Source organism: Chenopodium album, chromosome 20 (genome assembly GCF_948465745.1).
Source record: "Chenopodium album chromosome 20, dcCheAlbu1.1, whole genome shotgun sequence".
Lineage (NCBI taxonomy): Eukaryota > Viridiplantae > Streptophyta > Magnoliopsida > Caryophyllales > Amaranthaceae > Chenopodium > Chenopodium album.
This window is the reverse complement of record NC_137853.1, coordinates 24,746,383-24,752,794: the sequence shown is the minus strand read 5'-3', so window position 1 is coordinate 24,752,794 and position 6,412 is coordinate 24,746,383. Positions and strand designations below refer to the sequence as shown.

Sequence of the window (6,412 nt, the reverse complement as noted above, 5' to 3'; positions counted from 1 at the left end):
TTGGCCATCTTTGATTATTGCACTAGATTGCATTGTGAGCTTGCTATGATACGGACCATTGATTAGTAACTTGCAATTTCACGATTGAGGTGCTTTGTGACGTTCCCTAGGTAGTGTTTAGCATAGTTGAAGCTACTTAGACCTCTAGGTGAACTAACTTGGTATGATCTTTTGGATACATGATGATCTTCCTTCATATCACTTGACTTAGTCGGTTTGACCTCCCATATTACCATTTTCCATTACAATTTCATGTGGATCCATTGCCCTAGTGTCTTTAGATTGATTTCATACAAGTTCTTGCATCATTTAGCTATAGCTCTAGTTTCCTTCATAAACCCCCTTTACTTGACTTCGAAATAGCTTGACTTAGGCATTGTGCATTCGACCTCCATTCCTTTGGGTTCGACCTTGACTTACCACTACACTAAATAGGGGTTTGTTAAGTTACAAATTTTGTTTGATTGGGTGGGGTGGTAGCCTAACGACCTACCGTTCTCCTTCCATCAAAATGGCGCCGTTGCCGGGGAGTGGTGCTTTGAGTGCATGTTGTTGTTGAGTCTATTTCATTTCATTTGCAAAATACAAAAAGATTTTACACTTTAGTCTACACTTGTAGCCATGCTACTTATATTTTCTTTGAGTTTTGTATGCATAGGTCCCGAGATCGCTCATTTGTTCCGTTTGATCCGGAGATTGAAAGAACTCTCTCAAGGAGGAGAGTAGCAAACAAGACTTTGGATTATAGTTCCTCAAGCGAAGAAGAGATTGAACAAGAGCAAGTCATGGGAGAACAACCAAGAGTTGCCTTGAAAGAATTGGGAGTGCCCGGTGCATATAGGTTCGATAGCGGCATAGCTCCACCTACAACACCGGCAAACGATTTTGAAATTAGGCCGGCAATGATCACCCTAATTGAGAGGAGACAATATAGTGGGGCAAAGAACGAGAGCCCATTGAACCATCTTAAGGAGTTTGAAAAATATTACAACACGATCAAGGTTAATGGACTGTCTCAAGAATTCATCCGCCTTAAGTTGTTCCCTTTCTCCCTCATAGGAAGGTCTTTGGAATGGCTAGACAAAGAGGTGAAGCCCAATTCATTGAGAACTTGGGATGATGTCACTAAAGCTTTCTTGTCCCGTTTCTATCCTCAAAAGAAAACGGCGGAGGCAAGGGCTTTAATTCAAGGATTCAAGCAAAAGCCAAATGAGAGTCTTTATGAAGCATGGGAGAGATTCAAGGAGTACCAAAGAGAATGTCCTCACCACGGAATTCCAACATATCAATTGATCCAAATCTTCTATGGTGGTTTGAGTCCTCAAGGCAAGGCATGTCTTGATGGAGGGGCCGGTGGTCCAATCATGAACAAAACCGAAGAAGAAGTTGTGGACATAATAGAGGATGTGGCGACTTACTATAGAGATTGGCAAGATGGGGAAAGAGATTCTTCAAGCAAGCAATCTTCGTTGTACTCGGTGGACCATCTCAATGCCATCAACAATCTTTCCTCTCAAATGACAAACTTGGGAAAGGAGATGACGGCAATTAAGGCCAAGTTGGAGAGTGTTTCTTCCTCTTCCCAAGCTCCAAATCTTCCCTCCCAAATTAAGGGGAGAGGTACTTCTTCTAACTCTCAAACCCCTTCTACTTCACATAATATGCCTATGGGATGTTTGTTTTGTGATGTATGTGGATCATATGACCATGATTCTAGTAATTGCAACAATGAATGTGTTGATGAGTTTGACAACAATGAGTGTGAACATGTTAATTTTGTGTCAAACAACAATGTCCAAAGGTTTGATAATCAAAGAGGCCAATGGAATAGGAATTACCAAAACCAAGGCAATTTTGACAACTATAATCATGGTGGTGGTTATAGGAATCAAGGGAATCAAGGTTCTCGTGGTAACCATAACCAAGGTTATAGTGGCCAAAATCAAAGCCAAAATTATGGTAATCAAAACCAAGGCTATGGTAATCAAAACCAAGGTTATGGAAATCATAACCAAGGTAATGGTAACCATAATCATGGTGGTGGTAACCATAATCAAGGTTATGGTTCAAATCAAAATAGGGGTAATTGGAACAATCAAGGAAGGGGAAATCTTCAAAACAATGTTCAAAGAGGTCCCCCACCCGGATTTGTTCCAAAGACTCAAGGTGAAAATTCCTATTCACAACCTTCTTCTCCTAGGACTACTTTGGAGGAATTGATTGATAATGAAACCAAGATCATTAACACCTATATGGCGGTTAGTGATAAGAAATTCAATGAGATGATGACCCACAATAAGATGCTTGAGACTCAAATTACCCAATTAGCAAGCACTATTAAGGATTATGCTAGTCCTTCATCTTTGCCTTCCTAAGGTGTTAAACCAAAGAAACCCGTGTACTCTATTGCCACAAGTGGTGGAAATGACTTTAATGAGGGAGTTTCTTGTTCAAAAGAGGGAAGAGATGAGAGTGGTGCTATGGAGATGAAGTGGAGAGGGTTGAGTCCAAGGAAATTTATTGTGAGGTTGAGGAAAAAGAAGAAAGTGTTATTGAAAAAATGAGTGAGGTAGAGAGATTTCCCGATCTACCATACCCCCAAAAATACTTGAGATTCAAAATGGATGAGCAATTTGGGAAGTTCCTTGAAGTTCTTAAGGAAGTCCATGATTCCACACCCTCTACCGAGCCAATTCCCGATATGCCTAAGTACTCCAAGTTTCTTAAGGAGATACTAGAGGAGAAGGAAAATTTTGATGATGGTAGTTCGGTGGAAGGAGGGAAGTGTTTTAGTGCTCTTATCCATGGTGAGCTTCCGGAGAAAATGGAAGATCCGGGGAATTTTTCAATCCCTTTTCAAATCAAGAAAATGGTTTTTGAGAATGCTTTGTGCGATCTAGGGGCTAGTGTGAGTATTATGCCCTTTTCGGTTTTTAAGAGGCTTGATCTAGGTGAGCTTCAACTATCTAATATAACACTTCAATTGGCCGATCGCTCTATTAAGCTTCCTAAGGGAAGAATTGATGATGTCCCTTTAAAGATTGGAGAGTTTGTCTTTCCTGTGGATTTTGTTGTTTTGGAGATTGAGGAGGATGAGCATATTCCAATCATTCTAGGGAGGCCTTTCTTAGCCACCTTGGGAGCCTTAATAGATGTGAAGGGAGGCCAATCACTTTGAGATGTGGAAAATTGGAAGAGAGTTTTAAGTTGAAGCCAATGCATGAGTCCTTATCTTGTGTGCAAGATATAGCATGTGCTAGTCTTTCTCGTTCCATTGATGATGTGTGCATGGTTGATTCTTCTACTAACGATGTTTTGAGATTGTTGATGATATTTGTGCAAGTCTTGATGATGTTAGTGAAGAAGAATTTGTAATTCAAAAGCCAAGGGATGAGAAAGAAATTGAGATTCCAAATTGGTTCAAGCTTAATTCTCAAGATGAAGAGAAAGCTTCCATGATTAAGGATGTTGAAGTCAAGCCGAAGAAAAAGGCCCGTGACTCGAAGAAATCAAGAAAAAGAAAGAAATTGAGAAAAGAGAAGGAAGAATTTGAAAAGAATTTTGTGAAGGTTTCATTAAGCAACGATGAGAAGTTGCTCAAAATTGAAGAAGATTTTGCTCCATCAACTACCTTGAAGAAGGTGGAGTTCTTTGACCCTCCATGATTTGAAGGAAGGGTCGAGCTTAGGACCTTAAGCAAGCGCTTCCCGGGAGGCAACCCGGAGTTTCTAACTTTTCCTTTTGATTTTTGAATTTTCTTATTTTTGTTTCTTTTATTACTTTGTCTTTTCTTTCACTTTTCTACTTGATTGGATTTTTAGGATGACTTTTGCGGGATTGGAATTCTACAAGTATGCATGGTGAATGGAAGGTGTTCATAGCACAAATCACATTTTGTTCTATTCTAATCGAAATTTGAGGTAAAAAGGGTAAGAATTTTAGAGAGGTAAGATAGGAAATTCATGTTTTGAAAGTTGGAGGAAATTGATACTTAGTGAATTTTTGTGGTGAGCACATGAATTTTCAACTTTGAGGGCTTTGAAAATGATTTTAGCTACTGCCTATGTTGTTCCTCATCACCATCATGATTCATATGCGCACCAAAATAGGCAGTAAGTATCAAATTGTTGAGAAAAAGGAAGGAAGGGGCACGCACAGGGATGTGCGGCCGCACACGAGGCATGTGCGGGCGCACACCAGTCCTGTGCGGCCGCACATGGGTTGGACAGAGCTATTACCTCCTTCTTCCTCCTTTTTCCCTTCATTTCCTCATTTCCCTCATCTTACTCACGAACACCCTCCTCCAAAACCCTCATGTGCGCACCTTCTCCTCCTTCATTCACCATCAAAAATCACTCAAATCCTCACTAAAATCAATCCATTTTCACTCAAAATCACTCACAAACCTTCCTACACTACAAATTCCTCACAAATTGACCCAAATTTCACTCACTCTCTCTCCTACACTTGGTGGCCGAAAATTGGGGCTTTTGTTAGGGGTTCAAATTGCTTGCTCAAAGTTGGTTAATCTTGCTTCTTTTATGGTATAATCACTAATCCTTGCTTTAATTTTGCCATTTATATCATAATTTTGCATAGATTGAAAATTTGTATGAGCATGAATAGTGTAGTATTGATTTTGTGATTTTTGATGCTTGATTTTGATATTGGTTGTGATTTGGTGATGTTTATTGATTGATTTTGCATAACATTGTAATGCTTGTTGATTTTGTAGTGATTCTCATCATTTTTGGTTGAAATCTTGTGAGTTGAATTTTTGGAGTATTGGTAGTATGTGGTGATTTTAGTATTGGTCTTGTGGTTGTTCTTGGATTGTTGAAAGGAAGTTTTTCTTGGATTATTGGTGTTTTTGATTGGTTTGGAATTGGTTTTCATTGAAAAGAAGTGTGAATTTGGAGTTTGGTGATTTTGGTAGAAAGTGGTGAATTTGGTGTGGTATTCTTGGTTCATTGGTTTTGCTTCTTGTTGGTTGTTGGTGATCTTTCTTAGCCTCTCAAACATGTCTAAATACCTCAAGAAACTCACCAAGAAACGGAAAACCGATGTTAGCATCGATGAACCACCTCGCCCAAGTACCTCCTCTAGGCCTAGTACATCTTCTAGGCCTAGTACTTCCAACCCCTCTTCCACTCAAACACGACCCCCAACCTCTCTACCCAAAAAGAAAAACTTCACCGACAAATAAAAGACCTTCTACCAAAATTTGAAGGAAGAAAGAACCCTAAAACAAACCCGCCACTACTTCCAACCCGATATGGTGAAATTGGGTATTGATGATGAAGTGCGGTCGTTGCTCTTAAACCTCCGATTGGGTTCTTTCATCACCGATGCCTACCGCACCTACAAGGAGCCTACTTTAGAGTTTTTGGCTACCTTGGAGCTTGTACCCGTAGGAGGGGTATATAGGGTGCGCTTCCAATTGTTCAACCACATCTTCGACCACTCATTGGAAGAGTTCAACGCCGCTTTGGATTTTGATCCCCACGGGGATATTGTGAACGTTGAACATTACATCTTCCCGGAGTTTGATCACAACTCATGGTGGGAAGACATCTCAGGTGGTAACGAGTTTATCACCAACAGGGCTAAGATCTCATCGGTGTACCAACCTTGTCTTAGGGTTGTACACCGTCTTTTGGGCTATGTTTTGTTCCCCAAACAAGAATTGGGGAAGTTGAGCAAGTTGGAGCTCAAGGTCCAATGGTTGTCTACCCGCCCGGAGTATGTGGGCCGGTTGAACTTGGGGTATATCTTTTCCCAGTATTGTTTGGATCTTCGCAAGAGGAGTACGGGAGAGATCCCATGCGGGGGCATGTTAACTAGGCTCTTGACTCGCCTTCGCCTCGATGCTTATCTCCCATTTTGTAAGGAGATCGGGGATAGCACCTCCATCTACCTCGATATGCAACAATTGGGTCAAATCCAATTCATGTCCAAGGGCTATAGCGAAGGGAGATATGAGTGGCTTAGGGGCAACGAGCATTGGTGCTACTTGCCTAACCCCGGCTTGACTTCTTTGGCTCGGATCGCCAACAATGTGTGGCATGTACCCAAGTCCTTTCGGCGTCCTAACTTCGACTCCGATGAGGATGAGGAAGAAGATGATGAAGAAGAACAAGAAAATCAACAACAACAACAACAACAACAACAACAACAACAACAACAACAACATTCTCCACAACAACAAGCTCCTCAAGAGCAAGAGCAAGGTCAACATGCTTATGCCAATGCGGATTTGAGGGCTCTTAGCGAGCAAATGAGTGGATTGAAAATCCACGTGGACGGCATGTATGATCAAGACTTTGGGGCCATCTATGAAGAACTAAGAGGTATTCAAGAGATGCAACAAGATATGTTTGCACAACAACAACAAATTTATGAGGCGGAAGTT

The 6,412-nt window shown here is 40.9% G+C and overlaps 1 non-coding gene across 1 annotated transcript; it reads right to left on the bottom strand.

The window, feature by feature from the left end:
• Nucleotides 1-1,170: 1,170 nt before the first annotated feature.
• On the bottom strand, nucleotides 1,171-1,276 carry LOC145599857 (small nucleolar RNA R71). The gene has a single exon (XR_014104112.1). It is a non-coding gene; the product is annotated as a small nucleolar RNA R71 (small nucleolar RNA).
• Between the last annotated feature and the right edge of the window lie 5,136 nt (nucleotides 1,277-6,412).